This window comes from Prinia subflava, chromosome 3 (genome assembly GCF_021018805.1).
Source record: "Prinia subflava isolate CZ2003 ecotype Zambia chromosome 3, Cam_Psub_1.2, whole genome shotgun sequence".
In the NCBI taxonomy this organism is placed as follows: Eukaryota; Metazoa; Chordata; class Aves; order Passeriformes; family Cisticolidae; genus Prinia; species Prinia subflava.
Genome location: NC_086249.1, coordinates 10,700,594 through 10,721,060, shown reverse-complemented (window position 1 = coordinate 10,721,060; position 20,467 = coordinate 10,700,594). Strand labels below are relative to the sequence as shown.

Sequence of the window (20,467 nt, the reverse complement as noted above, 5' to 3'; positions counted from 1 at the left end):
AGATTTAAATCACCAAGCTGTGGGAGAACTAAATTAGGCAACACAGGCTGGCTTCTTATGTAAATCAAGCTTCTGTAAAGATTAGGTCCAACTAGCTGGCTTCAGTGTGTTAGAATGATATCCACCTCATCCTTATTCTTCCATGTGTCCTAGTCTCTAGGTTAATTGACATTCTTATAAACATAAAACTGAAAATAGCTCTAGATGAGCTACTGAAATAGAATTTAGGCCATTGCCCCTCCTTGAATTTCAGCTACACATGGCTTTCATTACAGCTTTAAAACAGTTCTCGCCCTTAATGGAACCAGGGCCCTCTGAGAAATTAGAAAACACTGTATCCTAGTGAAGGGGCAAGTCAGGAAGAGTTCATCAGAAATTGCTCAGTCTCATTTCATAAGCAGAGATAATTCACTGCTTTCAATGTTAATAAAACGTGCCCCATTTTAACATTTGGAACTGAATATTTTTCTCTTCTGTAATAAGCCAGAAGAAAAATATGATTAACACATACAAAGATGGATCTCTGAATAGTCTGAGGTTAGTGGGCTGTATATATCTGGCACTTGGAATGACATGGAGGTAACTTTTATTGTTCTCCATTTAGGGATACACAGGTAGATCCCAGAGGAAGGAGGGAATTAATTGGAAGTTAATTCCTTTTCTAATACACACACACACAAAGAGCGACTATTTAGGTCTCGCTCTTGAAGCATAAAATAAAAGTGTCAGGAGGCAGCTGGCAACAAATGCAGCTCTGGCAAGAACCTGCAGCCTTCTCAGGTGACACACCTAACAGACAAGAAAAAACTCAATCCCCAAATATTTCTGAGTAATACAAACCTTCTGGTTCACAAGATCAAGTGGAAGAAATAACTTATGCAATGCAGAGGACAGAATTTGTACGATACAGATCATGGGTTAGCAACTATTGCCAGTTTTTGCACTTTGCAAAGCCAAGAAACTCAATATTATGGGAATGTCAGGGAAAGAACCAGAAAAAAATCTTAAAAATCATGGGTCTAGGAAAGCAGCTTCATATGCCTCTGTGATCCATATGATACACAGGAAGAAAAAGTACTACCAGACAATGTTTTGCCTGCATTTGTACAAATGGCAAATAGATAAACATTAATTTCTGCTATTATTATTACATACAAAATAAATATTAATTTTATTGGCTTGATTCTACTTGCAATTACAGAACTTCAGTGCAAATCCATTAGCAGAAAAATCCACAGAAAATCAGCAGATGCCACCACATAATGGCTTTTATATTTCTGACTCCTAGCTCCTGGCAGCAATATTAAGGGAAGTATTTTCCTTGAACATTTCACACTGCTGTATGAACCTGACAAACAGAATTTCTTGGAGTGATACACAGCAAATTACATTAACTTTCTCTGAATCATCCCAGCAACTGTGTAAGGTTCCAATCAGCCTCAGAATATGAGGCTAAGAGGTGATTTGATTTTATCACATTCCTTTACCCAAAGTCTCACTGCAAAACTGGCTTGAATAGAAGAAAAAATTGATGCTACAAGCTTTGCTTCATCTTGCTCTGTACCTCAGCACATACGGGAATCTTGAATAGATATATCTCACCATTTCTATCTAAACCATTCTGTGTTTTGGAGGGAAAAAAAAAGGCGGGAGAAAAAAGAAATAGGGAAAAAATAAAGCAGTAACAGAAAAACAAAGATAAGAGAAAAATGCATGAAATATAAATTAAAGTGAGAAAAAAAAAAACTCGGAGAGGAAGAGGGGGAACACTAACTTTAGGGAGACAAAAAAGAAAAAGCCAGGTAAAGGAAGGGAAATAAAAGGATAAAAGCAGAAAGAAAAACAAGGTAAAGAGCAAAGGGCACAGGCTGCCATTCCTGTGATTCAGTATTTTAATGCAATCTAACAGCAATGAAATAAAGCACAGACATTAATCTGATCAGCCCAGTCACCCCAGAACATCCAAATATCACTCCAAGAGAGAGGGAGCAGGGAAGAGGAGGGCAGAGCATGAGCTGGTGAGCTTGGCTGTCCTCCCGGGGTGGCACAGGGAGCCACAGAAGAAAGAACCATCAACTGGAAGTTGAGTTCATACGTATTAGCACACTAAATGGAAAAGTTGCAGCACAGCTTAGTGCACTCACCATATCTAATGGTACAATCATCTGTGAAAACAGAAAAATGATTGAGAGCTGCAGAATATGCCTCAGCCAATTATCCACAATTGCTGGGTACTTCCAAATAACTATTAGTGTGCCTGAGCAGACCACCCTCTCCATACACAGGCAAAAGACTTTTGTTCACTTGAGAAGCCAGCCATCTTCAGGGCCCTTTTGGCAGGGCACAAATACTAATGTTTTAAAAATTCAACACAAGCAGCACTATGTTGCCACCACCCTCCTTCTTCCTCATCCTGTGTTCCTGCTTTGCTTTATTCCAATTTCACACACAGCTCCCTTCATGCTTGCACAGGTGTTTGCCCCATTTTTGGGTGTTACCTTACGTTCTTTACTGTGAGGGTGGCCAGGCCCAAAGGAGTTCTGGATGTCCCATCCCTGGAAGTGTTCAACGCCAGTCTGTGTGGAGATCTGAGCAACCTGGTCTAGGAAAGGTGTCCCTGCCCATGGGATACCGGGTGATCTTTAGGTCCCTTCCAAGCTAAACCTTTCTGTGATTTTGTGACTGAACAAGGGGTGCCAAAGGGGATGGTGGCCCCCACACTGCGTGTCAGCCATACCCCGGGGCTGCTCCCCCCACCCAGCCCAATGGCAGCACAAACACCCTCCTGTTTCAAAAGGAAAAGCCTCGCAAGGGCAGAAGCTTCCAGATGGCCGGACCCCGCTGTCTGCAAAGACACCGAGGGACTGGAGAGCTGCAAAGAGCAGCTAAAGCCAACACACAGCCTACAATGGCGCCGCGGACAGAAGTTAATTAAAGTTTGATCGGTCTCTTTGTGGCTCAAACAAGCTGATGCTGCTCAAACAAGATAGATGTCTGCGAGCAGCCACGGCAGGCTTTACAGCAGCAAAGCCATTTCCAGGTAGGCAGGAGCGTACCCAGGGAGAGGGAGCACATCCACAGCGGGATAAACGCGCGGAGCACGCACCTGCCAGGGCCAGGCGTGAGGGGCAAAGGAGCAACAAGGAGCCCCCGCTCCCAAGGCAGCTGCTCGCCAGCACCTGCCAGCTTAGGCCCAAATCCAGGCCTCGCTCAGACCGATGCTCATAAACTCAGGGAATTACATGGAAACCGAATTAATTTCCTCGGCTGAGGTTCCAGCAATTTGTTTAAAGGAAGTGGAGATAAAGCCACGATGTTTATGGGGTAGAAGGGAAGGTGGTGGGGTCAAAATTATTCTAGGCTAGATATCCATGCCTTAATCCTTCCTTCCAGCTTTCAGGCCCTTAGAAAGAAAACATTTTTATAGGATTTACATTTACATGATGATTACAAATAACCATCTGTCTGCTTCCACTTTTTCAATCTGGTCCATGTCCCACGAGCCCCCAGCCTGTGGTCAGAGCAGCTAAGCTGGGAGGAAGAAGTGGATGCCCGTCAGGAGGCTTTGGGATAATTGCATTCTTCTCCCACCAGCGCCTGTCTCTCCACCTCCTCCCCCTCTGTGTGCACGGTGAACATCTGAAATTACCGGGGACAGGAGGGAGGGATAGAGTATCTTTGTTGCCTTTTTCAATGAATTATAATGTCTTAAAACACAGCTACATCTGTTGTGCTGACTAGAGGGTATGAAGAGATATCGAGTAAATATTAATGCGCTTCTGTAACTTGGGTCCTGGTAGTTCATCTTCCCCCTCCTGTTGTGTTTTGTGCTTATCTCACGATAATATTCTTCTCATATAAAGATTTTAAACAGCCACATTGGTGGTGGCTTGGTCACCTGCCACACCACAGGTAGGTCTCCCCTGATCCAAGGTACTTCCCCACAGGCATTTTCCTAAATCCTCATCCCTCCACCACTGCTTTGGCACTTCCCTCCTCTGATCCACACTGACATGAACAATCGACTTGAGTTATTCAGTCAAATAACTGCCCAGATGTCATACAGTGGACAGATTAAAGGATTATTATACTTTAGGTAGCACATGGTGCAGGGAGGTATTTTAGATCTTGACTAATGTGTACGATCTGCTGAAATGGTCCCTGAGCAAGCCAGCACTACCTGCTGAAACAGGGTGACAGAAAAAAACCCCAAGGGGTCACAGACAACTTCGCTTGTGAAGAATAATAATACACTTTGCTCGAAGATGCTGCTGCCTGACCTCTTTGTTTCAGCAACTGTCTCTTCCTCATTTTGTAAGCAAAATTGTAACAAAAACACACAACCTTGGCAATAGTCCTAGGCAAGACTCTCAGGGAGTTCTTGAGCTCCCTCTGCATGTGCAGATGAAAAAGCTGCAGCCAGGAAAAAGCTGCTACCTTTAAAAAAAATATTATAAGGAGCTAGACATTTTTTCCTCCTGTTTTTCCCATCCTTTGCCTACCTACTAATACTGTCTAGCAGACACAAATGTTAGTTAATGCACCATGACTCAAATATGTTCAGTAAAACGGAGCCCCAAGTCCATGAGAATCATTTTCAGAGGTGTTAGGATATTTTCAAAGACTCTAGTAACTTCAACAATGTTTGATTAGTAAGGTAGCTAAAAATCAAAGTAATGATCAACACCTGCATCAAGAAACAAAAGGAGAATCTTCCTCCTTGCCAATTCAGCAACTTTCTTTGGCATCATCCCTTTTCCTCACAGTATTTCATGTGCTTCAGAACTTAGTAAATAACCCACAGCTAACAGCTCAAGGTTGCTTGCTCTTTATTCTCAGGCCTCAGTAAAGACAAAAATGTGGAGAAAACCCTGACACATCCTCTGTAACTTTTAACTGTTTATATATACAGTTACAAACATAAAAAAAGTTATGACAAACATTAATGTTTAAATGTAAAAGTGTTGCTTCTAAGGACAGAATATATTAAACCAGGTGAACAGAGAATTACAGTGTTGAGGTGGGTGAAGTGACAAGTAAGGAGAGTCAGTGGAGATAGCTGGTTTTTTGCCTCTCCTCTAAATTGGGAGTCTGAGGTGTACCCCAACCAGCTGACTGTACAAAGGTCAGGAAAGGAGACAGATTTTTTTCCTTTCTTATTTACAGCCCACACTGCCAGGAGTCAGACTTTGAAATCTTTCTAGCCCAGTTAAGGGCACTGTTGACTTATTTTTTCCCTTTTGCACAATTACACAAGTATACAAGTGATAGTTACTGCAGACTTTAGTTTATGATCTCTTCCTGATTTTTAAAGGCTGCTATTTGGGCTGAATTAAACATATGCAGTACAGTCTGAATATACTTACTGCGAAATTGTATAATCTCCCTGCCTTTCCTGTGATTCACTGTGATCACTTGAACGCAATCTGACATCTCCGTAAATTTTTTTCCTAAAAGATTTTATATGACTACTAGATAGCACGAACAGCGGAGATTTTTCTAATTCAGAACATATTTACGTTTAAGCCTCCTGATTGAAAATGAACTTCTATCACCTGTCTTCCTTGCAATGAATCCCCGATAACCTTCTCCCTTTTTTAAACTCCCACCTCCTTCCACCGGCAAATTCTGAATGCTGCAGTTAGCAGTCAGCAATCTCATTACCCATCTGCTATAAATCTTCAAAAGCATCACTGTGTTTTGACAGTCAAGAAAGGCAAAGGGAAGCAATAAGCATAACCAAGTATTCTTTATGAATGCAAATATCCTGAAGACCACATTTAAGTAATTTCAGAAATCTAAAGCTATACAACGTAATATGTTGAAAAATTTTCTCTAGGATACAGAGCAGATTTCTTTTTTCTTATTCTTAAAGCATAATCAGTCTTGATGAATGCACTGCACAGATTGCTAATGTGAACAAGAGACACATTACTAGGAGTTTCATTTCACTGAAACTGAAAACCGAACTACTTGCTTAAAGTTCAGAGACTTTCTAGAAGAACTGATACCATAATTATAGACAACAAACTTTTAAAAAGTGCATGGTCTGCTGCAAGTCTTCAAATTTAACAAGGATCAGACATTTAGCAGCTTAACTCAGATCTGAAGATAGCTTTTACATGATCTTCACTTTTAATGGACTACATATTCAGAAAATCATGGCTGTTACATAAGTAGATTTTTTTTTTTTTTACCAATTAATGTGAATATCAGATGTGGGTGCAAACACAGCTTAAAGAAACAACATGTGAAAATTGAACTGACACTTTTCCTGGCACTTTTATGCTAAAATGTCTTCTTTTCAGAAGGAATATGGGACACTAGAGACTGTTCAAATTTCATCAACTATGCTTCCCTCCCAACAATGCAGTAGGGAGGACTGTGTTTAGGAAAAGAGGAAATTCTCTACAATGTCCTAGGCTACTGTTATAAAAGGATAGTTTGGACTTTGCCTGTTTGCCTTTGGTTGCCAAACAACTAAAAAAAGAAACTTGAAAGAATTATATATAAAAAATTTCAAAAGCAATGTCATCCGAAAACCCTCAGATATTACAAATACACAAACAAAATTCTGGTGGGAGCTTTTCACCATGTGGATGAGAAGAGCACACAAGAAACTGCACTGTACATTTTGGGTCTGTGTACACAGCAGAGAGATTCCCCAGAAAGTGCAGATTTAATTAGTGAGGTTCAGAAACTACAGTATATTAACATGCAGGTTTGCTTTTGTGAGTACAAAAGTTGTACTGCCAGGTACCTGCAGCACTGCACTCAACCTAATGAAAGCTACCTAGAGTTTGACACAACACTGAGCAATTGAATTTTTTCTGTTTCCAAACTGAAGCTGGTTCTCCTACAACCACTTCAACTCCATCAGTCCCCCGGGCTTCCAGTTCCAGCCCAGCCAAAACACCTAAAATGTACATGTGCCCTCGGTAAAACAAAGGAATAAGAGCAGCTGAGAATCATGAAAATGAATACAAATGAATGAATATTTCTTGTATGAGAAATATAGAATGTTACATGCTTCATTTAGCCAATATAATACAGTCTGCAATCTCAGAGCTCCACTGAAGTGTGAATAGCCTCTAATAAACTTCTTGTGTACACATGCACAACACACACACAACAGCTGGGATGCTTTCCCGTCTTGGCAGGGGGCACTGCCACATTACTGCTATACTTCAGACACATTAGGCAAAGAATCAAACAAAATAGGCCCTTGCCCAACATAGGAATCCTCTTCCATCCATCCTCCATTTCTCCATGCCCAACCATGGTCTCTGTTAATTAGAAGCTAAAACTCATCTATTCAAATTTTTTTTTTAACACTTTTTTTTTCTTTTTTTTGGTGCTGCTCCCTTCAGAAGCCAGAAGGATTGGAAATGAGGTATCTGAGCAGACACAGCAAGGCATGTATTCCTCAATAAGTTTTTGTAACTCCATCACGGGACCGTGCAGCCACACTTCATCAGACACGGAGCGCGCGATGCCTCCACAGCTGGTACACAAAACCAGTGGGAGCTGCCTGCTGCTCCTCCAGTGCCTCCCTTCCCATCCTGCAAACTGTCCCCACGTCAATGGGCCATTTTGGGGTGCTTGCCAGATGCCATTTCAACAGGCTCCAAAAGCCTGTCTGGCCTCACGAGCTCTGTCCCACAAACAGGCATGTCACGGCACACGGGCTCAGCAGCAGCATTTCCTTCTGGACCTGACCTTCAGTCAGCAGCCTTCTGAAAGGCTCAGTGGTTTTCATTTTTTATAGAATTCATCCCAGCAAATACAGAATGGAAACTGGAAAAGCATAAAATGTGCTCACATGGCTGTTACTGAGGCAAGTCCAGGCACCCTCTCTGAAAGAATTTACAACAAAGCTCCACCTCCTGAAATTTCTCTTATCACTTACATTTGAATATTATTTTAATTCAATCTTATTTTAATAATATTCAATAAATTAAAGAAGTTGGAATGCACAGCCTGGAGAAACTGTTCTTTAGAACAATACTCTGCCATCTCTTAACACAATAAAAACTTTTCCTTCTTCCAATGTTAGGGTCGTTTTTGAAGTTTTGTCATTGGAGCCTTCCTTCAATGAAGGAATTTCAAATTCTTTAAAATTTAACAATGGACAAAAAGAGGTTAGAGAACATATTTTCTGTATTATCTTGACAAATGTAGAAGAATTTATCTGTCACTTGTTATTGTATCATTCTGCATAATAAATTTAAGTTTCCAGAGCTCTAAAAACAGAGGGAGCAACATGATACATATAACCTATATTAAAGTGCTCTTAGGATGAAGTAGTTTGAGTTCTGTCAACACATTACCAACTAGGAAATAATCCACAAACATCTGGATAAAACAGTAGTTTTCCATGGTCTAAACATGAAAAGAAAACCTCAATTTTAAGATTTTATGCAAAACAAAGAAGAAACTAGGGTAATTTGCCAGTAACCTCCTGCAGTTTTGATCTATTCGAACAGCACAAGGAATTACATCTATACAATATAAATGTAACTCTCCCACTTATTTTCAAAAGTAAAAAAGAACATAGGAGTTCACATGGCCTTCATTATTATTCACTACATGATGCAAGAAGAAAAAGAGAAAAATTAAAGAAGCAGGAGCAAAGACCAACCATAATAGCCTGAAGCAACAATTCTGAAAGGGGAACTTAAACACCTAGAGAGAGACCAGAACCTGGATGTCCAGCTTCAGCCTCCAGTCACACTGTGCTGTGCCTGAGACTCCCAATGACCCTCAGCTGAGGGGTCAGACTCAGACACACTGTTGAAAATACAGTAGTAGCATAATGTTGGGGATCGCAGTAGATGTGAAAACTTTTTTTTTTCCTTTTTTTGTTAACTAATAGCACTGTCACAAAGTGCTATTTCGTGTACAACAGATTTTACATAATAAAAAAACAATGAGTACAAGAATCTAGAATAATAAAACCCCCATGTGCCACACATCCTTCTAAACCCTTGGTGCTGAATGTTCCTCTGGCAGTTCAGTACAAGAGAAAATCAGGGTAACTACAGATCTGCTGACTCCTCTAAAGTATGAGAAAACTGCCAAAGAGCACAACACAACTATGTACCCTGGACAGAAGAGCAGCAATCTGAGATGTGCCTGTGGAACAGCCTTTAAGTTACTCAACAGCTGGAACAGCCCTTCCTCTGAAGGGCTCACATTCCTCCAAAGGGCCTGAAAGACCTCTGTTAATCCCCCATTAGAAGACAAAATCCATTTTACAATCTTTCCTCTTCCTCCTACCTCCCTTCCAACTGCAAGTGTAACAAAGACTGCTCCAGCTCAGGAAACACTCCCTAACAAAACCTTAAAGAGGTTTAAACAGAAACCTCCCAGCACATTTAAGTCACTCATTTCCCTCCTTAGCAGGGAGTTTAACTAGACACACAGCACCGGGGTCTGCAGTTTCCACAAACCAGTTAATCTGTGTAATTTTACAGAGATACTGTCATTCTTTGATTGCATTGGAAAGCAAGAGGCTATACCCAGTGGATAAAATCTTCAAGCACCATATGACAGACAAAGCACAATATTGAAAGAGGCAGATTAGATTATTAGACTCGACAGGATTGGATGGAGGGAATTTTTAGCCTCCACCACAGTATTCACCTGGGATAGATTTTAGGCCAAGTACTACAAACATTTCCTTCCACGCCAATTAGAAAAGAAAAAGAAAAAAGCAACAACTCCTGTTGCTGAGGATCTTTAACCCAGATCACTCTACTGGCCCAGCTCACAGCCCAGATTCATAAACAACTGAGAGAATGACAAGCTATTACAAGCAGAGGAAATAAGTGGCCAGGAGAGAATAGTACTACTTAAAGCAGATTTTCCAGCAAGGAAAATGTGTTGTTAAACTATGCAGTATGCTTCCCCATATTTAGACTAAGGAATTTAGAATAAGGAATAGATAAAATGCAATAGCTCATATAACCAGTGCACGCTGTGGGATTTCTCTGAGACCAGGAGAACTGGAAACATTCTGTAGTTCACTTGTGCAGCTTCAATTAAGGCAAATTGAATTAAACTCTCCCTTGAGGAGGACGTCTGTAGCTCTGCTCCTCCTTTTCTGAACAATTCCAGATGTAGGTGCAGAACATTTTCAGTTTCTCTCTGAAGAATTCCACATGCCTGGCCGTGCTCACATCCATACAGAGGTGAGCTTTTGGGGGAGGAAGCATAGGGCACTAAACAATGCTCAGTCAATAGTTGGTACACGTCTGATTTTACAACTTAATTCTGTTCAGAGGGGCTGCCTTGCTTCCTTAGGAACACACAGGTCTGCTGCAAACTCTGAGGAGTTCTCAGAAGTTCTCTCTTTCTATCTCAGAAGAGATAGAAACACTTCTGCTGCAGAACAAATGGAAGTCTAGGACTGTGTGGCTCATATTCACACACCCGGTGGCACTTTGTTTTCTTTCTCTCATATCCCAAATTTATTTCCTGCTTAATCATTCTTCTTCGCTCCTCCTTTCACCTATTCACCCCAAGGTACTAATCAGGCTTCCTTTTCAAATGCCAGCAGTACCCTGACTTCTCTTGAAGGAATCACCCTTCCAGTGGGGGTTCACCTAAACATTTTGAAGCTCAGAGACCAGAATTGCCACTCTTGGGACACACCTTTGGGTCTGGCTCCAGCAGGAGTGACAGATCTCCTGCAGGTCGAATTTCTGGGCACAGTTCATGATTTTTTCTCCTTCAAGAAGACATGTGGCTAGAATCTTCTTTCTCCATCAAGAGCAGGGTTTAGGAGATCAGCTCCATTTTACTAAAACTCATGAAAGATTTCAACACCTGCAGAGGCTTCCCTAACTCCACTAAAAGGCTGTGACATCAATGAAAAAATTGATTTATTTCACAGAGCTACACTATGAACAAAAGACTATACTAAATCAGCACATCTAATACTTTGCTTAAGATTTTAAGATTTGTTTTCTCATTCTTTTCTAATCAAACATCTGGGGGCACTGAGCTACACCCTGCCTCCTTTGTCAAATGGCTAAACAGAAATTCCAGCTTTGGCAAAGCAGTAAATTCAATGCCTAGCTGACATTACTGAACATGAGCACTTTAAATCCACATCATGCAGGATCTGTACAACACCTAAATGTACATTTGAATTAAAATGCAGGCAGTGTAGAGCTGTTTCATGGGAATTTACCTGTGATTTTTGGGCATCCAGGAGCCTGGACTGCAGACATTCATCACTGTTACAGTGGGCATGTCAGGAGAGCTGGTAGCTTGAATTCAAATCCCTGCCAGTTCTTTTTAAAATAATAAATCCAAGACATTTATTCAGAACCTGTCTCCAGATCCTACTGGCAATGCTAAATCCATTAAACTTTGCTTTCACTCTTCATGATGTTTATAAAAATAGTAGGTGGAATTACAAACCAGCAATACAAAGCTTGGTATTTTTTCTCCTCAGATGTAATAATGAACCGGATAAGAACAAAGTTGACCCAGGGATTTCAATACAGAAACTTTCATTGGAAGCCTGAGCAGTAGTGTGCAAACCCATGTTTTTATGTCAATATAATAATGGCATTTCTACGCCCATTAATAAGTATAGCTCTACTGCTGAATTCATGGTTGAAGTGACATCATAAAATGAGTTATATTTCTTCTTAAACTATATAATTAACTCTTAATGAACCCTTTCCTTTTCCCAGTAAATTCAATTTTGTCTAATCCTTGGGTTTATGGTAATGTTGAGCTCATTAAAATGTTACTTAAAACTCATTAAAATGCACACTGAGAGGTAACAGCTTCATTGCAGTAATATGTTGTAAAAGAAAAAAAGAATGCTTTATTATCATTTAATTGTTTCCAAAACTGAATACATTTGCATAGTGATGAGGTTCACAGGATATTTTCAGTAGTGCTCAATAATTAAGCAGCTCAGTAATTAAAAATGCATTTTCTAAAAATAATTTTATGTTCCTGCTTACTCCCTGTTGTTTTTTTCAATTGGGAGAAGCGTTCATGTTGATACAGTTTACAGAACTGAAAAACAGTGATACCTGAATTGACATTAAAAAAAGATAACAGTTAAATCCCTTGGTAAATTCCTGTTTCAAAATAATAAGGTAAAATTGCCACCAATATATATTACAAGTCAGACTTCCTAAGTCATATAATATCCCTCCAATCACTTTTTCAACACCAGGGACAACCAGGAATAATGCAGGGACCTTTCAGTTGCAAAGCCTTACCCTCATTTTCATAGTTTATTGCTGCCATAGGTTTGCACATGATAGAATCCCCAAGCAGAGGTCAGCTGGGCCCTGGACTCGGCCAGTAAAAAAATTCTGGCCAAAAGTGTGCCACAGGAGTAGAATTTTCCTGTACTGTAATGGTGGATATTATTATGGTTAGATACATGTTTCATGGATTTATACTAAACATGAAGTGCAATCACATTCATTTTAACTTTCTATTGGAATAAATTGCTGTGCCGGTTTAGAAAAATTATATGTGGTAATTCAGAGTAACGAGTGAAACTGTAGGGACAAAACAATCAAAAGCTAGGGATAGAAGTTACATCTTCTCAATAATCTCAACACTCAGGGTGTCTGCGGTCCATTATTTGCCCCATGACATTAGAATAGAAGATATTTTGCCAACTTCCATTTTAACTCCTGAAGAAGGGTTGATAGAAAAGCTTGCCAGGGTACACAGCCCAGACAGTTGGATGGGAAAAACAGAACTTGGAAGCCTCGAGTCATTCAAGGAACTGTCTAATGCAACACCATTTCAGATGTCTCGAAGTATTAATTTAATGCCAATCACTGCTCTTTTCTATGGCTTTCAAATATTAATTCTACTTCTATAAAATACTTTTTTTAATGTACAGATACCACAATGCACTCAATATGGATTTTTCTGACCTGTGAAAGTTGATTAGCATGCCAAAGACACAATTAAACTTAAATACAGATGCAGCACATTAGACATGTGAGTGTAAAGGGAACAAAAGAGAAAAGTGGTCTGCGAGCTTTCAATCTCTATGCCATTAGTAGGGAATAACAGACTAGAACAAAAATAACTTAAAGGAAAAAAAAAAGTGAAGTACTAACCAGATTTAGGAATTCTAACAGCTGAAATTATTGTATGTAATAGGACAACATTTCTATGGTACCATGCTGGAATGTACAAAATGAAAACCAGTTATCTGGTTTACCATAGATTTCCTGGGGGAGTCTGGACAACTAACTGATCTCAGATCCCAGATGCAGATGGATGGTCAGACTTCTTTAGCTCCTTTTGCTGATTATTTAAATTGATCTGTCTCGCTGATGTTTACAATCTCCTCTGTGTACTTTCTACAGTTCCTCACACAGTGGTCCAAATGACAATTCTGTAATGCCTAACTTAATAAAATTTATAAAAAGAAATCCAGGGCACTTTTTCGATTAGATATCAGCATGTGGGCTGAAAATTGTTGTTTAATACAGTAAGTCAGGTCATATTTCCTAATTTTGCTTTTGATACTCCTTGATAAATCTAACTTTTCTGAGGGAGATTACTATTTCTACACTAATTTACATCTCATGCTCTCAGTTGTTTCAAAAGAAAACAAATAACTTGTCTTTTTAGAGGAGTAAACAATCTCTCATTTTATCTTTATTGCACACACTAGCAGATAAGTTATGTCATTTCTCCCAAACACTCAGCAAGATGGAAATAAATAATTCTGAAAATAAGTAACTGGCATAATAAGAATTAATGCTGAAAACCCTCTCCATTGAATTCTCTTCTATTAAGTAAAAGTAAATTATATACCATAAATATAAATCAGAAGATGGATGGTACACAGAGAAGAGAAAAAAAAAAGAGAAAAAGATGAAATTACATATTATATTTACTGGTTTTCCTCAACATAAGCACTGTGCGAACTGAAAAATCAGCATCAAAGTTAGTTAAAAAAAAAAAAAAAAGTAAAAAAGGTATTAAAGCCTCAGTTTTCAGTTGCTATAGACGGAGGGACAGCTGGACAGTAGAAATATGTAGGTACAACCTATATTAATGCAAGATTTGTGAATTCATGGCTGTACATTCAAACCTCACAAGCAGGAACTCTTACATTAATGTTATGAACACAGAAGCAACCATTTTGTTTTCAGAGATGATACAATAATTTTAAAAAAAAGAGGAAAACAAACAGTTCTTTCTTGGTGCCTGAGTAGTTTTGTAAGCTGCATCCCTCTGCTGCTGCAGGATGAATCTGGACAGAGGTGGGATGAGACGTGCTCAGCAGCAGGACAGGATGGCAGCTTTAACACAAGTCATGTGCTGCTGGGAGCTCCAAGCTCTTCAAGAATTTCAACTAACCATTTCAGGTTATTTTTTAACTTGTAGCAAGGCAACTGCCGGACACAAAAAGCATTTTGTACTGTCTCATGGTAAGATATGGTGGTCATTTAATGACATCAGAGCTCTCTTTGTTAAAACACAGTATGATGCAGTCTTATTTAGTGCGTCCTTGCTGGGCTTGTGCTGCATGCTGCTCTTTCCAAATACATGATGACTTTTAGCTAATGGAATTATCTCAAAAGGACCACTGAACACCTTGTGGGTCATCTAATATAAATGGAAGACTTCAATGAGGATTTCTAAGTTTTGTTTCCACTTTTTCTCCATATCAAGACTAAAGACACTTGAGTCATACAACCTCCATGCTAATGAAGAAAAAATATTCAAAAACATTGGAAATCCTTCCATTGCCTGCTTGGAATCAATCTCAATCATTAATATAATGATGGTTCCTAGAGTGGATATATATATCTGACTCGGTTCAAGATGAGGAGAGGAGAGGGGAGACTCCTCCAAAAAAAGCCAAGCCCAAACAGCAGGAAGAATCACAAATTGGATCTCTTGCTGTGAAAAACAAAACCGGTTTTACACTTCTGTTTTCCCAATATTCTCTGAAACAGTCAAAAAATGAGGTTCATTGGTGAGTAACAATAATCACCCTCAGGTTCTAAAACACATGCAGAATTTTTAATTACCATGGCTTCTGTGTACCTTAGTCTATATTTTACATTTCTTTCATGAAATACCAATTCTTCCACCTCAGTACTTAACTGTCAGAGGTATTTAGCATCACCACTGAAAACACATCTGCTCAAGGCCACACACCAGCCTCACTGGTGTCCTCCCCAGCAATCTACTCCTTCACAGCTGCTAGAGACCTTTACATGAACACAGAGGCAATCACATCCCATTCTCCTTAATTCTTTAAAGTTTTTTATATCCGTGAATATGTAGAGCTTCTCAAGCTTCCTGACCTACACAGTACTAAAACTTTCTACAAAAGAGAGAGTGTCCTCGATTCAGCCCAAATCATGACTAGAGAAGGCTGCCTGTGATCAGGGGACGCTCTGAAAAATGACTGCCCAGGATTTCCTCTAACTTTTGAAACACTGATTTGATTTCTGTTGTCTTTATCATTTGTGTGGATTTCTTCTGTTGGGATTTGTATTCAATGCTGCTTTCAGACTTTGTAAAATGGCATATTTGCCCGAGATTTTAGAAATCCTTTTCGGAAAAGGAAGAAAAAAATGGAGAAAGCGACAGAAAGAGAAAAGAATGAATGAGGGGGGGTGAGGAAGGAGAAAGCCAGTCTGGGTATTTTCCCATTTCTTATTTAAAACACTAAAAATCACCTGTTCAAACTCCCATTCTCCACCCCCTAATGAGAGTTGTTAGTAAGAAGAAGCGGCCCAGCCCACCCCCTGACGTCTTTAATTGACTTCCCAGCGAGTGTTATCAAGAGGCACTGAGGCAGTGCTAATGGTGCCTGCAGACTGCTCACACATGGCATGGCTGGCACTGCTTGGACCTTAAAAGGGCTAATAGGAGAGCGTAATCTCCACTCAGCATGGAAGCAAAGACCACGAGTGAGCTGGAAAACACAAGTAATTAGAAAGTGTTCTTCCCCAGATGGAAGGGAGGTGGGAAAATGAAGATAAAGCTGGTACCCAACCATGGAATCTCCTATTATGGAATTTCTAAGCACAACTGAGCATTATTTCAAAGCGTGTGACAGTCAATACTGAAAGGAATAAGCCCATCTCACACAGAAATGGGGGCTTCTAGTTTTTACCTGTGACTGAACACTTCACAGAGAGATACATGGTGGGAGTTACAGAGAGAGGGAGCTTTTAAGATTTTTTCCTATCAGCATTTCTCAAATACCTTGAGTAAGACCTCTGAACATCATATTTATTAACATTGGCAACCTTTGAAAATCTAAAATATTTTCATACTTGCAATTCTGAAGCACTTCATAAACTCTGAACCAGTCTCACTGACCACTGAGAGGAATGAAGAAATACTCGAGTAAAATAAAATTGTACAAGTCAAATGTAAAGCATTCAGAAATACTACCTGGGAGTCTAAAACAGGCATTGCAATGCTGCTGATTCAGGTGGCAGAGGGAAATTTGATGATTAGGGCAAAAAACCTACAAAATGACTTTACATTAATTTTCACTATGCAACAGGCATATTTTTATCCTCTAGGTATTCCTAAAATACGTTTAATAATTAGACCACTTTTAGAACAACATTTCAAAAATATTTTCAAGGAAGATCAGCAAAAACAGAAAATCAGCTGTGATTTCAACTTGATTGCCCCACTGCGAAGGTGATTTATGAATTTTAAAGAGCAGATCTAAATAAAAAGGCAGGATGCTGTCACAGATATCTATTTAAACATTTACACACGTACACAAAAGGCGAAGTAAACCACCATAAAGTTGACCTTTATGAAAAAGGAACTAAAGATACTGTGGACATGATGTCTTCATTTAGCTGTAGAGTAGCTGATAGCATAGAAACACACACTGATAAAGCTGGACCTCCCTGGTGAAAAACACTGCCCTGCCTTATTTGAATTGTTGGACATTGTTAATGGAACAGGGAGAATGGTGAAGATTTGGAAGACATAACTTACTTGGCTTGACAAAAGCCTGTGATAAGATTCTTGACAAGAAACTATTAAGGAAAATAAATAACTAAAGGGTAAGAGGTAAATTCTTGTTGTGGATTAAAAATTAGCTAAGTGAGAGGAAACAAAGAGTGGTAATTAATGGCTGCTTCTCCAAGTAGAGAGAAGTTAAGAGCTGGGTACCTCGGGGATCTGGAACAGGACAGGTGTTCAATACATACAATTAATGGGTTCAAAGTGAAAATGCGCTGAAAGTAAAAGCAAAGCAGTGAACAACTCAAAACTGTACTGCAAAGGTTAAATATTGCAGGCATCCAAAGATCTCAGGATCCATAAAGGATCCATTGAATTTGAGATACAATACTGAAACAGCAGGAGACATTTAATTTTATACAAAGATGAAGGTATATACATTTGGGAGGGTTACTGAAGGTCACCTATGTGCTCCAAATACATTTGGAGTAACAATCTAACTGGAGATAAAGGGGTGAAACAGTCAGGAAAAATAAAAGCGATGAACTGCAGCAGTATGACTTGCAGTCAATTTAGATTATTTCTGAACTCCAAAATAGTATTTTACAATTGACACACACAAAATTTCAATTGTTTTTTTGTACAAATACTTCTGCATTTTCCCAGCCTAATCACTATACTAAAATGAGAACTTTTCACAGCATTTTCTTTTCAATAAATACAGTTCAACCAGCTGTGCTCATCCTTTTGTCTAGCAGTGCCAAAAGTGCCACACAATTATCAACATCTGTTAGAAGCGCTTTCCAAATTTGATTCCAAAAATATGTACTTCTGTCTCCTGCCTTGAATCCAAATATAGAAAGAATCAAAAGCAGCACAAACAAAGAGTCTGTCAAATACCAGCTGCAGTTGCAGGGCACAGCTACAGAGACACATTACAACTGGGTGTGATCCACCCCATGTATTTACATCAGGCTAATCCAGCGGGCCCAGGCAGCTCCACAGTCGAGATAAACGATGTGAGCTTCAGCACTCAGTAGCAACCCTGGAGTATTTGCCAGGAATCCTGGGAGAGTTTACATCATGTTGCCACCATCCAGTAATGTCTTTGTCATGCAGACATACTCAAAGAGGACAGCTGGACTGAGGCTGATTGTTTAAAAATTAGTGTAGACAGTTAATGAAGTTAGAGTACCAAATGCACAGAACATCCTACTGGCAATGTTAATAACTTTTTTGATTAACATTTAAATTTTATGGCTACTTGGAGTGATGACCAAAGCTTAATATGAGCAGATTTTCATCCACCCTTCTCCCAAAATACATTACTAAATATTCACTCATTTAAAAATGCTACTATACTATTCTTTAAATCATAATATATGCATAATTTCTCCACAGCACCTCTCTATAATGATACAAGTAATCCTGACAGTACACAAATCCATGCAGTAATCTCAAAATAGGAGTTTGGAAAGACTGAGTTAGATTGGCAGCATTGATCTGATGCAAAAAACCCTGCTTGTTCTAAGTGCCCAAGGAAGGTATATAAAGAAGCTCTTCCTAAAGCAAGACAGCCGATGCTCTCCAGCTGTCTCCTTGACTGAAGTGCGACTTCATTTAAAACATGTAAAAAAATATTTCTATTTAGTTTTTTTCCAAAGAAAGCTCCCCCTTCAGAAATTATACATCCAGTTATATATATTTCAATTAAAATGAAAACTCAGCAATTCTCCATCCATTCAGGTTACCCTAATTGCCCCTGGTAGCTCAGTGCTCACATACTCTGCCTTCCCCCTGCCTGGTGACACAACTCCATGCTCCAACCTTCATTGCAGGCTAACCCTGTTTCTCTTCTGCTCTCTGTTAAATCTGTGCACCCAAAATTCCAGTCAAGTGGGTGTCAGCCCCACCCTCCATGATTCCACATCCCAGGCCTGAGCCTGCTTACACACACAAGCTCCTCTGTTTTTCCAGGAGGTCAGACTGCTCTGGCAGAGCTCTGCCATCTCCACTTGCTGCTGCCTGTGGGGAAGGGTGGACACGCTCAGAGGCAGCCACAGGGTTGAGAGCCAGGTTTGGATCTACTTCATTCTTGTCCTGCAAGGACAGAAAAGCCTCCCCAAGGGCTCAGAGTGGACGCTGCACTGTTCATGCAGATGGCACAGAGAGTTAGGGAAGAATGGGAAAGGGAAGAGAGACAGAACTGGGGGAGAGAGAAGCAAAGGAGGCAAACCCTACAAGATGCTATGATCTTCAGCCTTGCTTGGAGAGGCTGATTTAATGAGCTAGTGACAATGTGAAAGGGGACAAAATCAATCCTGGTTTTGTCTAGGTTCTCATGTGAACACAGTGGGAACAGTATCTGCTGCCCTGGGGTGATCCATTTATACAAGAATGAAGAATCAACAGGTATGTTTGTAAAGAATATTTCCAATTAGCTTAACATATCACCTTTCTAGTATTTTTTTCTTAATGTTTTAAAACTTATTGAAATGAAATATTTAAATATCTTTTTTTGTCTTGCATGGTTTAGCAAATACTGTTTTTGCAGTTTCCAATGGAGCTTGAAATTAATTTTTTTTTCCTTTCTGATATTTAACTGTTTCAATTGAATGAATGGCTCTGTGTACATTTTTTTAATTGTATATTATTTCTGGTCACTTTAAAGAAGCACATAATTTTTTGTATCTTACCTTTATTTCACAAGGGCCTTTGACCATAGGCTACAGATTGTCTCTTGTACTTTCTGAGAATTAAATTTTTTCTCCATATTTAATATAATCATTCATATATCATAATATCCACTTTGCCCTTGAAGAAATCTCCAGGGAAAATGAGAAATAACAGCATACAAAAAGATAGAAAGGTGTAGATTTCTGGGGTAGGAAACACCTGTTTTAACACTTAGCAAAACTTGGCATAAAGAGAAAAAAACCCTTAGCTTTGCTTTACATTAAAATTTAGTTTTAGCTACCTGTAATGACCTGTTTAATTAAATACTCTGCTGTAAACAAACAGCTTTTTGCATGATGAGCCAGTACTGTGAAATTCAATGTGAGAGGCATTCAGTCTCTACTTTTGAGAAGCCATAAAGAGTAAAAACGACTTTAAAAAAGCCCTGACCATAATTAAAAGTTACAAGCTCATTAATTTTAGCATTTCATTTCAATCTTCTTGCCACTACCTAAAAGATTTTAAGCCTGGCTAAAAAGGTAGTCTGAGATGCTTTGTATTAAGCAGCTGAGTCAGCCATTACCATGCTCACAAAATATGACAGAACAATTGATTACTGCCTCTTCTTTTTGTGCCTTCCAGATAACTGTTTTCCTTTGAAGTCAGAGGCCAAGAGATAAAACATCTGTTATCCTCCAAAGCACTCTTTTTAACTGGGGGTGTTCCCATGGCCAAGGAAACGGTGGTGTAATTACTATTTTGTTCCTAATAATTAGAAAATGGTTGAATAGATGATGTAAGTATAGAAAAGCTTTTTAGCATGTACAGA

General features: G+C 39.3%; 1 protein-coding gene across 6 annotated transcripts in view; it reads right to left on the bottom strand.

Moving 5' to 3' along the window:
* The window catches only part of ROBO2 (roundabout guidance receptor 2), a 429,807-nt gene that overhangs the window by 146,373 nt on the left and 262,967 nt on the right, over window positions 1-20,467 (bottom strand). The window lies entirely within an intron of this gene.